The sequence below is a fragment of the Panulirus ornatus genome, chromosome 16 (genome assembly GCF_036320965.1).
Source record: "Panulirus ornatus isolate Po-2019 chromosome 16, ASM3632096v1, whole genome shotgun sequence".
Lineage (NCBI taxonomy): Eukaryota > Metazoa > Arthropoda > Malacostraca > Decapoda > Palinuridae > Panulirus > Panulirus ornatus.
The window spans coordinates 25,931,198-25,951,766 of NC_092239.1; the positions used below are offsets into that span (position 1 = coordinate 25,931,198).

At 41.8% G+C, this 20,569-nt stretch overlaps 1 pseudogene; it reads right to left on the reverse strand.

The window, feature by feature from the left end:
- Positions 1–13,275: 13,275 nt before the first annotated feature.
- LOC139753988 (cytochrome b-like) lies at positions 13,276–16,944 on the reverse strand (annotated as a pseudogene).
- Between the last annotated feature and the right edge of the window lie 3,625 nt (positions 16,945–20,569).

Here is a 20,569-nt window from a genome sequence, read left to right on the forward strand (position 1 = left end):
GGGAGTCAGTGATGGATTGCGCAAAAGATGCTTGTGGCATGAGAAGAGTGGGAGGTGGGTTGATTAGAAAGGGTAGTGAGTGGTGGGATGAAGAAGTAAGAGTATTAGTGAAAGAGAAGAGAGAGGCATTTGGACGATTTTTGCAGGGAAAAAATGCAATTGAGTGGGAGATGTATAAAAGAAAGAGACAGGAGGTCAAGAGAAAGGTGCAAGAGGTGAAAAAAAGGGCAAATGAGAGTTGGGGTGAGAGAGTGTCATTAAATTTTAGGGAGAATAAAAAGATGTTCTGGAAGGAGGTAAATAAAGTGCGTAAGACAAGGGAGCAAATGGGAACTTTAGTGAAGGGCGCAAATGGGGAGGTGATAACAAGTAGTGGTGATGTGGGAAGGAGATGGAGTGAGTATTTTGAAGGTTTGTTGAATGTGTCTGATGATAGAGTGGCAGATATAGGGTGTTTTGGTCGAGGTGGTGTGCAAAGTGAGAGGGTTAGGGAAAACGATTTGGTAAACAGAGAAGAGGTAGTGAAAGCTTTGCGGAAGATGAAAGCCGGCAAGGCAGCAGGCTTGGATGGTATTGCAGTGGAATTTATTAAAAAAGGGGGTGACTGTATTGTTGACTGGTTGGTAAGGTTATTTAATGTATGTATGACTCATGGTGAGGTGCCTGAGGATTGGAGGAATGCGTGCATAGTGCCATTGTACAAAGGAAAAGGGGATAAGAGTGAGTGCTCAAATTACAGAGGTATAAGTTTGTTGAGTATTCCTGGTAAATTGTATGGGAGGGTATTGATTGAGAGGGTGAAGGCATGTACAGAGCATCAGATTGGGGAAGAGCAGTGTGGTTTCAGAAGTGGTAGAGGATGTGTGGATCAGGTGTTTGCTTTGAAGAATGTATGTGAGAAATACTTAGAAAAGCAAATGGATTTGTATGTAGCATTTATGGATCTGGAGAAGGCATATGATAGAGTTGATAGAGATGCTCTGTGGAAGGTATTAAGAATATATGGTGTGGGAGGCAAGTTGTTAGAAGCAGTGAAAAGTTTTTATCGAGGTTGTAAGGCATGTGTACGTGTAGGAAGAGAGGAAAGTGATTGGTTCTCAGTGAATGTAGGTTTGCGGCAGGGGTGTGTGATGTCTCCATGGTTGTTTAATTTGTTTATGGATGGGGTTGTTAGGGAGGTAAAGGCAAGAGTTTTGGAAAGAGGGGCAAGTATGAAGTCTGTTGGGGATGAGAGAGCTTGGGAAATGAGTCAGTTGTTGTTCGCTGATGATACAGCGCTGGTGGCTGATTCATGTGAGAAACTGCAGAAGCTGGTGACGGAGTTTGGTAAAGTGTGTGGAAGAAGAAAGTTAAGAGTAAATGTGAATAAGAGCAAGGTCATTAGGTACAGTAGGGTTGAGGGTCAAGTAAATTGGGAGGTGAGTTTGAATGGAGAAAAACTGGAGGAAGTGAAGTGTTTTAGATATCTGGGAGTGGATCTGGCAGCGGATGGAACCATGGAAGCAGAATTGGACCATAGGGTGGGGGAGGGGGCGAAAATTCTGGGAGCCTTGAAGAATGTGTGGAAGTTGAGAACATTATCTCGGAAAGCAAAAATGGGTATGTTTGAAGGAATAGTGGTTCCAACAATGTTGTATGGTTGCGAGGCGTGGGCTATGGATAGAGTTGTGCGCATGAGGATGGATGTGCTGGAAATGAGATGTCTGAGGACAATGTGTGGTGTGAGGTGGTTTGATCGAGTAAGTAACGTAAGGGTGAGAGAGATGTGTGGAAATAAAAAGAGCGTGGTTGAGAGAGCAGAAGAGGGTGTTTTGAAATGGTTTGGGCACATGGAGAGAATGAGTGAGGAAAGGTTGACCAAGAAGATATATGTGTCGGAGGTGGAGGGAACGAGGAGAAGAGGGAGACCAAATTGGAGGTGGAAAGATGGAGTGAAAAAGATTTTGTGTGATCGGGGCCTGAACTTGCAGGAGGGTGAAAGGAGGGCAAGGAATAGAGTGAATTGGAGCAATGTGGTATACCGGGGTTGACGTGCTGTCAGTGGATTGAATCAAGACATGTGAAGCGTCTGGGGTAAACCATGGAAAGCTGTGTAGGTATGTATATGTGCGTGTGTGGACGTATGTATATACATGTGTATGGGGGGGGGTTGGGCCATTTCTTTCGTCTGTTTCCTTGCGCTACCTCGCAAACGCGGGAGACAGCGACAAAGTAAAAAAAAGAAAAAAAAAAAAAGTTTGTTGAGTATTCCTGGTAAATTGTATGGGAGGGTATTGATTGAGAGGATGAAGGCATGTACAGAGCATCAGATTGGGGAACAGCAGTGTGGTTTCAGAAGTGCTAGAGGATGTGTGGATCAGGTGTTTGCTTTGAAGAATGTATGTGAGAACTCTTAGAAAAGCAAATGTATTTGTATGTAGCATTTATAGATCTGGAGAAGGCATATAATAGAGTTGATAGAGATGCTCTGTGGAAGGTATTAAGAATATATGATGTGGGAGGCAAGTTGCTAGAAGCAGTGAAAAGTTTTTATCGAGGATGTAAGGAATGTGTACGTGTAGAAAGAGAGGAAAGTGATTGGTTCTCAGTGAATATAGGTTTGTGGCAAGGGTGTGTGATGTCTCCATGGTTGTTTAATTTGTTTATGGATGGGGTTGTTAGGGAGGTAAATGCAAGAGTTTTGGAAAGGGGCAAGTATGCAGTCTGTTGTAGATGAGAGAGCTTGGGAGGTGAGTCAGTTGTTGTTTGCTGATGATACAGTGCTGGTGGCTGATTCGGGTGAGAAACTGCAGAAGCTGGCGACTGAGTTTCGTAAAGTGTGTGAAAGAAGAAAGCTGAGAGTAAATGTGAATAAGAGCAAGGTTATTAGGTACAGTAGGGTTGAGGGACAAGTCAATTGGGAGGTAAGTTTGAATGCAGAAAAACTGGAGGAAGTTAAGTGTTTTAGATATCTGGGAGTGGATTTGGCAGCGGATGGAACCATGGAAGCAGAAGTGAATCATAGGGTGGGGGAGGGGGGCAAAAGTTCTGGGAGCATTGAAGAGTGTGTGGAAGTCGAGGACATTATCTCGGAAATCAAAAATGGGTATGTTTGAAGGAATAGTGGTTCCAACAATGTTATATGATTGCGAAGCGTGGGCTGTGGATAGAGTTGTGCACAGGAGGGTGGATATACTGGAAATGAGATGTTTGAGGACATGTGGTGTGAGGTGATTTGATCGAGTAAGTAATAATAGGGTAAGAGAGATGTGTGGTAATAAAAAGAGTGTGGTTGAGAGAGCAGAAGAGGGTGTTTTGAAATGGTTTGGTCACATGGAGAGAATGAGTGAGGAAAGATTGACCAAGAGGATATATGTGTCAGAGGTGGAGGGAACGAGGAGAAGTGGGAGACCAAATTGGAGGTGGAAAGATGGAGTGAAAAAGATTTTGAGTGATCGGGGCCTGAACATGCAGGAGGGTGAAAGGCGAGCAAGGAATAGAGTGAATTGGAACGATGTGGTATACCGGGGTCGACGTGCTGTCAATGGATTGAACCAGGGCATGTGAAGCGTTTCGGGTAAACCATGGAAAGTTCTGTGGGGCTTGGATGTGGAAAGGGAGCTGTGGTTTCGGTGCATTATTACATGACAGCTAGAGACTGAGTGTGAACGAATGGGGCCTTTGTTGTCTTCCTAGTGCTACCTCGCGCACATGAGGGGGGAGGGGTTGTCATTTTATGTGTGGCAGGGTGGCAATGGGAATGAATAAATGCAGACTATGAATTATGTACATGTGTATATATGTATATGTCTGTGTGTGTATATATATGTATACATTGAGATGTATAGGTATGTAAATTTGCATGTATGGACGTGTATGTATATACATGTATATGTGGGTGGGTTGGGCCATTCTTTCATCTGTTTCCTTGCGCTACCTCGCTAACGCGGGAGACAGCGACAAAGCAAAATAATATTTATTTATTAATTATTTATTTATTTTGCTTTGTCGCTGTCTCCCGCGTTTGCGAGGTAGCGCAAGGAAACAGACGAAAGAAATGGCCCAACCCACCCCCATACACATGTATATACATACACGTCCACACAAGCAAATATACATACCTATACATCTCAATGTACACATATATATACACACACAGACATATACATATATACACATGTACATAATTCATACTGCCTGCCTTTATTTATTCCCATCGCCACCTTGCCACACATGGAATACCATCCCCCTCCCCCGTCATGTGTGCGAGGTAGTGCTAGGAAAAGACAACAAAGGCCCCATTCGTTCACACTCAGTCTCTAGGTGTCATGTAATAATGCCCGAAACCACAGCTCCCTTTCCACATCCAGACCCCACAGAACTTTCCATTGTTTACCCCAGACACTTCACATGCCCTGATTCAATCGATTGACAGCACATCGACCCTGGTATACCACATCGATCCAATTCACTCTATTCCTTGCCCGCCTTTCACCCTCCTGCATGTTCAGGCCCCGATCACTCAAAATCTTTTTCACTCCATTTATCCACCTCCAATTTGGTCTCCCACTTCTCCTCGTTCCCTCCACCTCCGACACATATATCCTCTTGGTCAATCTTTCCTCACTCATTCTCTCCATGTGCCCAAACCATTTCAAAACACCCTCTTCTGCTCTCTCAACCATGCTCTTTTTATTTCCACATATCTCTCTTACTCTTACATTACTTACTCGATCAAACCACCTCACACCACACATTGTCCTCAAACATCTCATTTCCAGCACATCCACCCTCCTGCGCACAACTCTATCCATAGTCCACGCCTCGCAACCATACAACATTGTTGGAACCACTATTCCTTCAAACATACCCATTTTTGCTTTCAGAGATAATGTTCTTGACTTCCACACATTCTTCAAGGCTCCCAAGATTTTCACCCCCTCCCCCACCCTATGATTCACTTCCGCTTCCATGGTTCTATCCGCTGCCAAATCCACTCCCAGATATCTAAAACACTTTACTTCCTCCAGTTTTTCTCCATTCAAACTTACCTCCCAGTTGACTTGACCCTCAACCCTACTGTACCTATTAACCTTAATCTTATTCACATTTACTCTTAACTTTCTTCTTTCACACACTTTACCAAACTCAGTCACCAGCTTCTGCAGTTTCACACATGAATCTGCCACCAGCGCTGTATCATCAGCAAACAACAACTGACTCACTTCCCAAGCTCTCTCATCCCCAACAGACTGCATACTTGCCCCTCTTTCCAAAACTCTTGCATTCACCTCCCTAACAACCCCATCCATAAACAAATTAAACAACCATGGAGACATCACACACCCCTGCCGCAAACCTACATTCACGGAGAACCAATCACGTTCCTCTCTTCCTACACGTACACATGCCTTACATCCTCGATAAAAACTTTTCACTGCTTCTAACAACTTGCCTCCCACACCATATATTCTTAGTACCTTCCACAGAGCATCTCTTTCAACTCTATCATATGCCTTCTCCAGATCCATAAATGCTACATACAAATCCAATTGCTTTTCTAAGTATTTCTCACATACATTCTTTAAAGCAAACACCTGATCCACACATCCTCTAGCACTTCTGAAACCACACTGCTCTTCCCCAATCTGATGCTCTGTACATGCCTTCACCCTCTCAATCAATACCCTCCCATATAATTTCCCTGGAATACTCAACAAACTTATACCTCTGTAATTTGAGCACTCACTCTTATCCCCTTTGCCTTTGTACAATGGCACTATGCAAGCATTCCACCAATCCTCAGGCACCTCACCATGAATCATACATACATTAAATAACCTTACCAACCAGTCAACAATACAGTCACCCCCTTTTTTAATAAATTCCACTGCAATACCATCCAAACCTGCTGCCTTGCCTTTGCCTTTAAGTTGATTTCAGTTGACTTAAGTTGATTTTAAGTTGACTTAAGTTGATTCTGAATTGATTTCTGGATTTAATACTGAATATAGGGGAGGTGGATTTACTTGAATTTTTATGTCAGGATATAGGAGAATTTTGTTTATAAGAATGCTTTTTAGGATTATCTTAGAGATAATCTTATAAGTTTCCTTTTTATATCATGTTAGTGGGTATAGCTTTTGTTTTTATTTGAGTCAGTGGAACGTTACCTTGTTTTCATTATGATAAACTTATGAATTTGGCTTAAAAGAGTTTCCTTCCACTTCTGTTAGATTGTCTATTTTCTTATGGGATTTAAATGTGTTATTGTTTGTTTTTGATTTGATTAGTGATATTTATTTATTTCATTTATTCATTTTACTTTGTCGCTCTCTCCTGCGTTAGCGAGGTAGTGCAAGGATACGGATGAAAGAATGGCCCAACCCACCCACATACACATGTATATACATACACGTTCACACGCGCAAATATACATACCTATACATCTCAACGTATACATATATATACACACACAGACATATACATATATACACATGTACATAATTCATACTGTCTGCCTTTATTCATTCCCATTGTCACCCCGCCACACAATATAACAACCCCCTCCCCCCACATGTGCGCGAGGTAGTGCTAGGAAAAGACAACAAAGGCCACATTCGTTCACACTCAGTCTCTAGGTGTTATGTATAATGCACCAAAACCACAACTCCCCTTCCACATCCAGGCTCCACAGAACTTTCCATGGTTTACCCCAAACGCTTCACATGCCCTGGTTCAATCCAGTGACAGCACATCAAACCCAGTATACCACTTTGTTCCAATTCACTCTATTCCTTGCATGCCTTTCTCCCTCCTGCATGTTCAGGCCCCAATCACTCAAAATCTTTTTCACACCATCTTTCCACCTCCAGTTTGGTCTCCCACTTCTCCTTGTTCCCTCCACCTCTGACCCATATATCCTCTTGGTCAATCTTTCCTCACAGATTCTCTCCATGTGACCAAACCATTTCAAAACACCCTCTTCTGCTCTCTCAACCACAATCTTTTTATTACCTCACATCTCTCTTACCCTTTCATTACTTGCTCGAGCAGACCAACTCACACCACATATTGTCCTCAAACATCTCATTTCCAGCACATCCACCCTCCTCCGCACAACTCTATCTACAGCCCATGCCTCGCAACCATATAACATTGTTGGATAACATTGTTGGAACCACTGTTCCTTCAAACATACCCATTTTTGCTTTCTGAGATAATGTTCTCAACTTCCACACATTCTTCAACACTCCCACACCTTTTGCCCCCTCCCCCACCTTGCTTCCTTGGTACGATCCACTGCCAAATCCACTTCCAGATAGCTAAAACACTTCACTTCCTCCTGTTTTTCTCCATTCAAACTTTCCTCCCAAGTGACTTGTCCCTCAGCCCTATTGTACCTAATAACCTTGCTCTTATTCACATTTACTCTCAGCTTTCTTTTTTCACACACTTTACCAAACTCAGTCACTAGCTTCTGCAGTTTCTCACCCGAGTCATCCACCAACGCTGTATCATCAGCGAACAACAGCTGACTCACTTCCCAAGCTCTCTGATGCACAACAGACTGCATACTTGCCCCTCTTTCCAAAACTCTTCCATTAACCTCCCTAACAACCCCATCCATAAACAAATTAAACAACCATGGAGACATCACACACCCCTGCCGCAAACCTACATTCACGGAGAACCAATCACGTTCCTCTCTTCCTACACGTACACATGCCTTACATCCTCGATAAAAACTTTTCACTGCTTCTAACAACTTGCCTCCCACACCATATATTCTTAGTACCTTCCACAGAGCATCTCTTTCAACTCTATCATATGCCTTCTCCAGATCCATAAATGCTACATACAAATCCAATTGCTTTTCTAAGTATTTCTCACATACATTCTTTAAAGCAAACACCTGATCCACACATCCTCTAGCACTTCTGAAACCACACTGCTCTTCCCCAATCTGATGCTCTGTACATGCCTTCACCCTCTCAATCAATACCCTCCCATATAATTTCCCTGGAATACTCAACAAACTTATACCTCTGTAATTTGAGCACTCACTCTTATCCCCTTTGCCTTTGTACAATGGCACTATGCAAGCATTCCACCAATCCTCAGGCACCTCACCATGAATCATACATACATTAAATAACCTTACCAACCAGTCAACAATACAGTCACCCCCTTTTTTAATAAATTCCACTGCAATACCATCCAAACCTGCTGCCTTGCCTTTGCCTTTAAGTTGATTTCAGTTGACTTAAGTTGATTTTAAGTTGACTTAAGTTGATTCTGAATTGATTTCTGGATTTAATACTGAATATAGGGGAGGTGGATTTACTTGAATTTTTATGTCAGGATATAGGAGAATTTTGTTTATAAGAATGCTTTTTAGGATTATCTTAGAGATAATCTTATAAGTTTCCTTTTTATATCATGTTAGTGGGTATAGCTTTTGTTTTTATTTGAGTCAGTGGAACGTTACCTTGTTTTCATTATGATAAACTTATGAATTTGGCTTAAAAGAGTTTCCTTCCACTTCTGTTAGATTGTCTATTTTCTTATGGGATTTAAATGTGTTATTGTTTGTTTTTGATTTGATTAGTGATATTTATTTATTTCATTTATTCATTTTACTTTGTCGCTCTCTCCTGCGTTAGCGAGGTAGTGCAAGGATACGGATGAAAGAATGGCCCAACCCACCCACATACACATGTATATACATACACGTTCACACGCGCAAATATACATACCTATACATCTCAACGTATACATATATATACACACACAGACATATACATATATACACATGTACATAATTCATACTGTCTGCCTTTATTCATTCCCATTGTCACCCCGCCACACAATATAACAACCCCCTCCCCCCCACATGTGCGCGAGGTAGCTGCTAGGAAAAGACAACAAAGGCCACATTCGTTCACACTCAGTCTCTAGGTGTTATGTATAATGCACCAAAACCACAGCTCCCCTTCCACATCCAGGCTCCACAGAACTTTCCATGGTTTACCCCAAACGCTTCACATGCCCTGGTTCAATCCATTGACAGCACATCAAACCCAGTATACCACTTTGTTCCAATTCACTCTATTCCTTGCATGCCTTTCTCCCTCCTGCATGTTCAGGCCCCAATCACTCAAAATCTTTTTCACACCATCTTTCCACCTCCAATTTGGTCTCCCACTTCTCCTTGTTCCCTCCACCTCTGACCCATATATCCTCTTGGTCAATCTTTCCTCACAGATTCTCTCCATGTGACCAAACCATTTCAAAACACCGTCTTCTGCTCTCTCAACCACAATCTTTTTATTACCTCACATCTCTCTTACCCTTTCATTACTTGCTCGATCAGACCAACTCACACCACATATTGTCCTCAAACATCTCATTTCCAGCACATCCACCCTCCTCCGCACAACTCTATCTACAGCCCATGCCTCGAAACCATATAACATTGTTGGATAACATTGTTGGAACCACTATTCCTTCAAACATACCCATTTTTGCTTTCTGAGATAATGTTCTCAACTTCCACACATTCTTCAACACTCCCACACCTTTTGCCCCCTCCCCACCCTATGATTCACTTCTGCTTCCTTGGTTCGATCCGCTGCCAAATCCACTTCCAGATAGCTAAAACACTTCACTTCCTCCAGTTTTTCTCCATTCAAACTTACCTCCCAATTGACTTGTCCCTCAGCCCTACTGTACCTAATAACCTTGCTCTTATTCACATTTACTCTCAGCTTTCTTCTTTCACACACTTTACCAAACTCAGTCACTAGCTTCTGCAGTTTCTCACCCGAGTCATCCACCAACGCTGTATCATCAGCGAACAACAACTGACTCACTTCCCAAGCTCTCTGATGCACAACAGACTGCATACTTGCCCCTCTTTCCAAAACTCTTCCATTAACCTCCCTAACAACCCCATCCATAAACAAATTAAACAACCATGGAGACATCACGCACACCTGCCGCAAACCAACATTAACTGAGAACCAATCACTTTCCTCTCTTCCTACACGTACACATGCCTTACATCCTCGATAAAAACTTTTCACTGCATCTAACAACTTGCCTCCCACACCATATATTCTTAATACCTTCCACAGAGCGTCTCTATCAACTCTCTCATATGCCTTTTCCAGAACCATAAATGCTACATACAAATCCATTTGCTTTTCTAAATATGTCTTACATACAATCTTCAAAGCAAACACCTGATCCATACATCCTCTACCACTTCTGAAACCACTGTGCTCTTCCCCAATCTGATGCTCTGTACATGCCTTCACCCTCTCAATCAATACCCTCCCATATAATTTCCCAGGAATACTCAACAGACTTATACGTCTGTAATTTGAGCACTCACTTTTATCCCCTTTACCTTTGTACAATCTCACTATGCAAGCATTAGTAATATAAATAATATATCAGTTAATTGATAGGCACACAAAACAGAGACTTTTGGATGTTAATGTGCTGAGAGGTGCAACTGGAGGGATGTCTGATCATTATCTTGTGGAGGCGAAGGTGAAGATTTGTAGGGGTTTTCAGAAAAGAAGACAGAATGTTGGGAAGAAGAGAGTGGTGAAAGTAAGTGAACTTGGGAAGGAGACTTGTGTGTGGAAGTACCAGGAGAGACTGAGTACAGAATGGAAAAAGGTGAGAACAAAGGAGGTAAGGGGAGTGGGGGAGGAATGGAATGTGTTTAGGGAAGCAGTGATGGCTTGCTCAAAAGATGCTTGTGGCATGAGAAGCATGGGAGGTGGGTTGATTAGAAAGCGTAGTGAGTGCTGGGATGAAGAAGTAACATTATTAGTGAAAGAGAAGAGAGAGGCATTTGGACGATTTTTGCAGGGAAAAAATGCATATGAGTGGGAGATGTATAAAAGAGGCAGGAGGTCAAGGGAAAGGTGCAAGAGGTGAAAAAGGGGGCAAATGAGAGTTGGGGTGAGAGAGTATCATTAAATTTTAGGGAGAATAAAAAGATGTTTTGGAAGGAGGTAAATAAAGTGTGTAAGACATGGGAGCAAATGAGAACTTCAGTGAAGGGGGCTAATGGGGAGGTGATAACAAGTAGTGGTGATGTGAGGAGATGGAGTGAGTATTTTGAAGGTTTGTTGAATGTGTTTGATGATAGAGTGGCAGATATAGGGTGTTATGGTCGAGGTGGTGTGCAAAGTGAGAGGGTTAGGGAAAATGATTTGGTAAACAGAGAAGAGGTGTTAAAAGCTTTACGGATGATGAAAGCTGGCAAGGCAGCAGATTTGGATGGTATTGCAGTGGAATTTATTAAAAAAGGGGGTGACTGTATTGTTAAGGTTATTTAATGTATGTATGATTCATGGTGAGGTGCCTGAGGATTGGCAGAATGCTTGCATAGTGCTATTGTACAAAGGCAAAGGGGATAAGAGTGAGTGCTCAAATTACAGAGGTATAAGTTTGTTGAGTATTGCTGGGAAATTATGTGGGAGGGTATTGATTGAGAGGGTGAAGGCATGTACAGAGCATCAGATTGGGGAAGAGCAGTGTGGTTTCAGAAGTGGTAGAGGATGTGTGGATCAGGTGTTTGCTTTGAAGAATGTATGTGAGAAATACTTAGAAAAGCAAATGGATTTGTATGTAGCATTTATGGACCTGGAGAAGGCATATGATAAGAGTTGAAAGAGATGCTCTGTGGAAGGTATTAAGAATATATGGTGTGGGGGGCAAGTTGTTAGAAGCACTGAAAAGTTTTTATCGAGGATGTAAGGCATATGTACGTGTAGGAAGAGAGGAAAGTGATTGGTTCTCAGTGAATGTAGGTTTGCGGTGGGGGTGTGTGATGTCTCCATGGTTGTTTAATTTGTTTATGGATGGGGTTGTTAGGGAGGTGAATGCAAGAGTTTTGGAGAGAGGGGCAAGTATGCAGTCTGTTGTGGATGAGAGAGCTTGGGAAGTGAGTCAGTTGTTGTTCGCTGATGATACAGCGCTGGTGGCAGATTCATGTGTGAAACTGCAGAAGCTGGTGACTGAGTTTGGTAAAGTGTGTGAAAGAAGAAAGTTAAGAGTAAATGTGAATAAGAGCAAGGTTAATAGGTACAGTAGGGTTGAGGGCCAAGCCAATTGGGAGGTAAGTTTGAATGGAGAAAAACTGGAGGAAGTAAAGTGTTTTAGATATCTGGGAGTGGATCTGGCAGTGGATGGAACCATGGAAGCGGAAGTGAATCATAGGGTGGGGGAGGGGGCGAAAATTCTGGGAGCATTGAAGAATGTTTGGAAGTCGAGAACATTATCTCTGAAAGTAAAAATGGGTATGTTTGAAGGAATAGTGGTTCCAACAATGTTGTATGGTTGCAAGGCGTGGGCTATGGATAGAGTTGTGCGCAGGAGGGTGGATGTGCTGGAAATGAGATGTTTGAGGACAATATGTGGTGTGAGGTGGTTTGATCGAGTAAGTAATGTAAGGGTAAGAGAGATGTGTGGAAATAAAAAGAATAAAAAGAGTGTGGTTGAGAGAGCAGAAGAGGGTGTTTTGAAATGGTTTGGTCACATGGAGAGAATGAGTGAGGAAAGATTGACCAAGAGGATATATGTGTCAGAGGTGGAGGGAACAAGGAGAAGTGGGAGACCAAATTGGAGGTGGAAAGATGGAGTGAAAAAGATTTTGAGTGATCGGGGCCTGAACATGCAGGAGGGTGAAAGGCGTGCAAGGAATAGAGTGAATTGGAACGATGTGGTATACCGGGGTCGACGTGCTGTCAATGGATTGAACCAGGGCATGTGAAGCGTCTGGGGTAAACCATGGAAAGTTCTGTGGGGCCTGAATGTGGAAAGGGAGCTGTGGTTTTGGTGCATTATTACATGACAGCTAGAGACTGAGTGTGAACGAATGGGGCCTTTGTTGTCTTTTCCTAGCGCTACCTCGCACACATGAGGGGGGAGGGGGTTGTTATTCCATGTGTGGCGAGGTGGAGATGGGAATAAATAAAGGCAGACAGTATGAATTATGTACATGTGTATATATGTATATGTCTGTGTGTGTATATATATGTGTACATTGAGATGTATAGGTATGTATATTTGCGTGTGTGGACGTGTATGTATATACATGTGTATGTGGGTTGGTTGGGCCATTCTTTCGTCTGTTTCCTTGCGCTACCTCGCTAACGTGTGAGACAGCGACAAAGGAAAATAAAAAAAATAAATATCAGTAAAGGGCAATTGATGAGAACATTATCTCTTTTTAAGTATTTTCAAGATGCTGGTTTTTCTTAAACTAATTAATCAATCTAGGAGAGAGTCTCATAGATATATGGTAATTGAATTAAGCACAAAATAGGAAAAATATAGAATGGTTCAAATTTGTCCACTTAGAATATTAGGATCTTCCTCAGGTCGTGCCCCAATATAAATTTATTTAAGTAGGACTAAAATTGATACTAAGGATCAAAATAGATATTTTCTTAATGGGTAAAATGCTAGTTTTTGGAATTTTGAACAGTGTGTTTTAGGAAAAATTACAATAATAGGAACTAGTAAAACCAAAGCGATGACTCCCCCGCTTTGTCAGGCATAGATCGTAAAATGGCTTAGGCAAATAGGAAATGTCATTCAGGGTGAATGTGGGCTGGTGTGGATATTGGATATGCTGGAATAAAATTTTCTGGATCGCCTAGAAGATAGGGGTGTAATAGGGTAATTATTACTAAAAGTGTTAATAAAACACCCAATCCAACTAAGTCTTTGAAAGAAAAATAAGGATGAAATGGAGCTTCTTGTTGACTTGAGATGCCTAGCAGGTTTCCTGATCATCTTTGATGTAAGAAAACAATGTGAATACCAGACAGAGCTATAAGTTTGAATGGTAATACGAATTGAAGGGTAAAAAATCGTGTTATAGTGGCATTTCTTACAGAGAATCCTCCTCAAATCCATTGCCATAAATAAATCATTGCCAATGTTGGGAATTGCAGAAAATACATTTGTAATTACGGTAGCTCCTCAAAAAGTCATTTGACCTCAAGGAAGGACATATCCTAAGAAAGCTGTTGCTATTGTTGCAAATAGAATAAACACTCTGATTATTCATACTTCGACGAACAAGAAAGATCCATAATAAATACCTCGTCCAGTATGTATATAATTACAAATTTAGAAAAAGGATGCTCTGTTAGCATGTATTGTATGATGTAGTCATCCATAGTTTATGTCATAACAAATGTGAGCTACATTAGAAAAAGCTAAGTTGATATCTGCTGTGTAGTGTATAGCTAAAAGGATTCCTGTAAGAATTTGAACAGATAGACATAATCCTAAAAGAGAGAAGTTTCAAAATGTTGAAAGTTTCTTGGAATAGGTATATCTACTATGGCTCCATTTATAATTTTAAACAAAGGATGCATTTTTCGGTTCGATGTTGTCATTTATTTTGGTAGACATAAGGCTCCTAGGATTACTGATGTAACTTCAACTACTACAGTAAGTGTAAAAAGTGAATATAGAATTAGGGCAATAGTTATGGAAAGTTTTGTGGGGCCTGGGGAGCTGTGGTTTTGGTGCATTACACATGACAGTTAGAGACTGAGTGTGAACAAATGTGGCTTTTGTTGTCTTTTCCTAGCGCTACCTCGCGCACATGTAGGGGGAGGGGGTTGTTATATCATGTGTGGCAGGGTGGCAACAGGAATGAACAAAGGCAGCAAGTATGAATTATGTACATGTGTATATATGTGTATGTGGTAGATTCGGATGAGAAACTACAGAGGTTGGTGACTGAGTTTAGTAGTGTTTTAAAGAAGAAAACTGAGAGTAAATGTGAATAAGAGCAAGATTATTAGGTTCAGTAGGGTTGAGGGACAAGTAAATAGAGGTAAGCTTGGATGGAGAAAAACTGGAGGAAGTGAAGTGTTTTAGATATCTGGGAGTGGATTTAGCAGTGTATGGAACCATGGAAGTGGAAGTGAGTCACAGGGTGGGGGAGGGGGCTAGGGTTCTGCGAGCATTCAAGAATGTGTGGAAGGCGAAAACATTATCTTAGAGAGCGAAAATGGTTATGTTTGAAGGAATAGTGGTTCCAACAATGTTATAAGGTTGTGAGGCATGGGCTATATAGATAGGGCTGTGCTGAGGAGAGATGTGTGGTAATAAAAAGAGTATGGTTGAGAGAGCAGAAGAGGGTGTATTGAAATGGTTTGGTCATATGGGGAGAATGAGTGAGGAAAGATTGGCAAAGAGGATGTATGTGTCAGAAGTGGAGGAAATGAAGAGAAGTGGGATACCAAATTGGAGGTGGAAGGATGGAGTAAAAAAGATTTTGAGCAATTGGGGCCTGAACATACAAGAGGGTGAAAGGCGTGCAAGTAATAGAGTGAATTAGAACATTGTAGTATACTGGGGTCGACATGCTGTCAATGGATTTAACCAGGGCATGTGAAGTGTCTGGGGTAAACCATGGAAAGTTTTGTGGAGCCTGGATGTGGAAAGGGAGCTGTGGTTTTGGTGCATTATACATGACAGCTAGAGACTGAGTGTGAATGAATGTGGCCATTGTTGTCTTTTACTAGCACTACCTCACACACATGTGGGGGGAGGGGGGTGCCATTTCATGTATGGCGGGGTAGCTTCGGGAAGGGTTGAAGGCAGCATGTATGAATATCTACTTTTGTATATATATGTATATGTCTGTGTATGTATATGTTGAAATGAATAGGTGTATATACGGACATGTGTGGGCATTTAGGTATATAAGTGTGTATATGGTTGGGTTGAGCTATTCTTTCATCTGTTTCCTTGCACTATCTCACTAACACGGGAGACAGTGACAAATTATAATAGGAAAGTAAGAAACATACTACTTCTGTTTATCTATTTAGCTTCAGTAGCTTCAAACATATCTTTTAAAACATCCTTCTTTTATGTTGGACTTATTACTTTCCTTTCATTAATCCTATCAGGGACTTTTATCTTAACAGATACTCTATTTTCATCCCAGCCAATCTCCATACAACACTTTTCAATTACTGAAAAATGCTTCAGATTATTTATCTGAATTAACACTTCATTTACAGTTTTCCAGTTATGAAAATAACTATTTATTTATTAATTTATTTATTATACTTTGTTGCTGTCTCCCTTATTTGCGAGGTAGTGAAAGGAAACAGATGAAAGAATGGCCCACTCCAACCACATACACATGTATATACATATACGTCCACACACGCACATATACATACCTATACATCTCAACCTATACATATATATACACACACAGACATATACATATATACACATGTACATAATTCATTCTGTCTGCCCATATTCATTCCTGTTGCCACCCCGCCACAAATGAAATAACAACCCCCTCCCCCTGCATGTGCATGAGGTAGCACTAGGAAAAGACAACAAAGGCCACATTCGTTCACATTCAGTCTCTAGCTTTCAGTTATAATGCACCAAAACCGCAGCTCCTTTTCCACATCCAGGCCCCACAAGACTTTCCATGGTTTACCCCAGACACTTCACATGCCCTGGTTCAATCCATTGACAGCACGTCGACCCTAGTATACCACATCGTTCCAATTCAGTCTATTCCTTGCACGCCTTTCACCCTCCTGCATCTTCAGGCCCTGATCACTCCAAATCTTCTTCACTCCATCTTTTCACCTCCAATTTGGTCTCCCACTTCTCGTTCCCTCCACCTCTGACACATATATCCTCTTTGTCAATCTTTCCTTACTCATTCATTCCATGTGACCAAACCATTTCAAAACATCCTCTATTGCTCTCTCAACCACTCTTTTTATTACCACACATCTCTCTTACCCTTTCATTACTTACTCGATCAAACCACCTCACACCACATTTTGTCCTCAAACATCTCATTTCCAGCACATTCACCCTACTCCGCAAAACTCTATCTATAGCCCACACCTCGCAACCATATAACATTGTTGGAACCCCTATTCTTTCAGACATACCCATTTTTGCTTTCCAAGATAATGTTCTCGACTTCCACACATTTTTCAGCGCTCCCAGAACTTTTGCCCCCTACCCCACCCTATGATTCACTTCCAATTCCATAGATCCATCCGCTGCCAAATCCACCCCCAGATATCTAAAACCCTTCATTTCCTCCAGTTTTTCTCTGTTCAAATTTACCTCCCAATTGACTTCTCCCTCAACCCTACTGTACCTAATAACCTTGCTCTTATTCACATTTACTCTCAGCTTTCTTCTTTCACACACTTTACCAAACTCAGTTAGTAGCTTCTGCAGTTTCTCACCCAAATCAGCCACCAGTGCTGTATCATCAGCGAACAACAACTGACTCACTTCCCAAGCTCTCTCATGCACAACAGACTGCATACTTGCCCCTCTTTCCAAAACTCTTGCATTCACCTCCCTAACTACTCCATCCATAAACATATTAAACAACCACGGAGACATCACGCATCCTTTTCGCAAACCAACATTCACTGAGAACCAATCACTTTCCTCTCTTCCTACACGTACACCTGCCTTACATCCTCAATAAAAACTTTTCACTGCTGACAGCAACATGCCTCCCACACCAAATGCTCTTAATATCTTCCACAGAGCATCTCTATCAACTCTATCATATGCCTTCTCCAGATCCATAAATGCTATATACAAATCCATTTGTTTTTCTAAGTATTTCTCTCATACATTCTTCAAAGCAAACACCTGATCCACACATCTTCTACCACTTCTGAAAGCACACTGCTTTTCCCTAATCTGATGCTATGTACATGCCTTCACCCTCTCAGTCAATATCCTCCCATATATTTTCCCAGGAATTCTCAACACACTTATAGCTCTGTAATTTGAACACACCTTTATCCCCTTTGCCTTTGTACAATGGCACTATGCATGCATTCTGCCAATCCTCAGGCACTTTACCATAAACCATACATGCATTGAATATCCTCACCAGCCAGTCAGCAGCAACACCTTCCAAACCTGTTGCCTTACCAGGTTTGATCTTCCACAAAGCTTTTACTACCTTTTCTCTGTTTACCAAGTCATTCTCCCCGAGCCTCTCACTTCGCACACCACCTTGACCATAACACCCTATATCTGCCACTCTCTCATCAAACACATTCAGCAAACCTTCAAAGTACTCACTCAATCTCCCTCTCACTTCACCACTGCTTGTTATTACCTCCCCATTTGCCCACTTCACTGATGTTCCCATTTGTTCTCTTGTCTTATGCACTTTATTTACCTCCTTCCAAAACATCTTTTTATTTATATTCATTTATTATACTTTGTTGCTGTCTCCCGCGTCAGCGAGGTAGCGCAAGGAAACAGATGAAAGAATGGCCCAACCCACCCACACACACATGTATATACATACACATCCACACATGCACATATACATACCTATACATCTCAACCTATACATATATATACACACACACACATATACATATATACACATGTACATAATTCATACTGTCTGCCCTTATTCAATCTCGTTGCCACCCCGCCACACATGAAATGACAACCCCCTCCCCTGCATGTGCACGAGGTAGCGCTGGGAAAAAGACAACAAAGGCCACATTCGTTCACACTCAGTCTCTAGCTATCATGTATAATGCACCAAAACCACAGCTCCCTTTCCACATCCATGCCCTACAAAACTTTCCATGGTTTATCCCAGACACTTCACATGCCCTGGTTGAATCCATTGACAGCACGTTGACCCTGGTATACCACATCGTTCCAATTTCCTCTATTCCTTGCACGCCTTTCACCCTCCTGCATGTTCAGGCCCTGATCACTCAGAATTTTCTTCACTTCATCTTTCCACCTCCAATTTGGTCTCCCACTTCTCGTTCCCTCCACCTCTGACACATATATCCTTTTGATCTATCTTTCCTCACTCATTCTCTCCATGTGACCAAACCATTTCAGAACACCCTCTTCTGCTCCCTCAACCACACACTTTTTATTACCACACCTCTTTTACCCTTTCATTACTTACTCGATCAAACCACCTCACACCACATATTGTCCTTAAACATCTCATTTCCAGCACATCCACCATTCTCCACACAACTCTGTCAATAGCCCATGCCTTGCAACCATATAACACTGTTGGAACCACAATTCCTTCAAACATAGCCATTTTTTGCTTTCCAAGATAACGTCCTCGACTTCAACACATTTTTCAATGTTCCCAGAACTTTCGCCCCATCCCCCACCGTATGATTCACTTCCGCTTCCATGGTTTCATCTGCTGCCAAATCCACTCCAGGATATCTAATACACTCCACTTCCACCAGTTTTTCTCCATTCAAGCTTACCTCCCAATTGACTTACCCCTCAACCCTACTGTACCTAACAATCTTGCTCTTTTTCACATTTACTCTCAGCTTTCTTCTTTCACACACTTTACCAAACTCAGTCACCAGCTTCTGCAGTTTCTCACCCGAATCAGCCACCAGCACTGTATCATCAGTGAACAACAACTGACTGACTTCCCAAGATCTCTCATCGACAACAGACTGCATCCTTGCCCCTCTCTCCAAAACTCTTGCATTCACCTCCATAACAACCCCATCCATAAACAAATTAATCACCATGGAGACATCACGCACCCCTTCCGCAAACTAACATTCACTGAGAACCAATCACTTTCCTCTCTTCCTACGCATACACATGCCTTACATCCTAAATAAAAACTTTTCACTGCTTCAAACAACTTGCCTCCCACACCATATATTCTTAATTCCTTCCACAAAGCATCTTTATCAACCTTATCATATGCCTTCTTCAGATCCATAAATGCTACATACAAATCCATTTGCCTTTCTAAGTATTTCTCACATACATTCTTCAAAGCAAACACCTGATCCACACATTCTCTACCACTTCTGAAACCACACTGCTCTTCCCCTATCTGATACTCTGTACATGCCTTCACCCTCTCATTCAATACCCTCCCATACTATTTCCCAGGAATACTCAACAAACTTATTCCTCTGTAATTTGAGCACTCACTTTTATCCCCTTTGCCTTTTTGCAATGGCATTATGCAAGCATTCCACCAATCCTCAGGCACCTTACCATGAGTCATATATACATTGAATAGCCTTACCAACCAGTCAATAATACAGTCACCCCCTTTTTTAATAGATTCCTCTGCAATACCATCCACACCCACTGCCTTGCCGCCTTTCATCTTCCAGAAAGGTTTTACTACCTCTTCTATGTTTACCAAATCATTCTCCCTAAACCTCTCACTTTGCACACCACTTCAACCAAAACACCCTATATCTGCCGCTCTATCATCTAACACATTCAACAAACCTTCAAAATACTCACTCCATCTCCTTCTCACATCACCACTACTTGTTATCACCTCCCCATTTGCGCCCTTCACTGAAGTTCCCATTTGCTCCCTTGTCTTACGCACTTTATTTACCTCCTTCCAGAACATCTTTTTATTCTCCCTAAAATTTAATGATACTCTCTCACCCCAACTCTCATTTGCCCTTTTTTTCACCTCTTGCACCTTTCTCTTGACCTCCTGTCTCTTTCTTTTATACGTCTC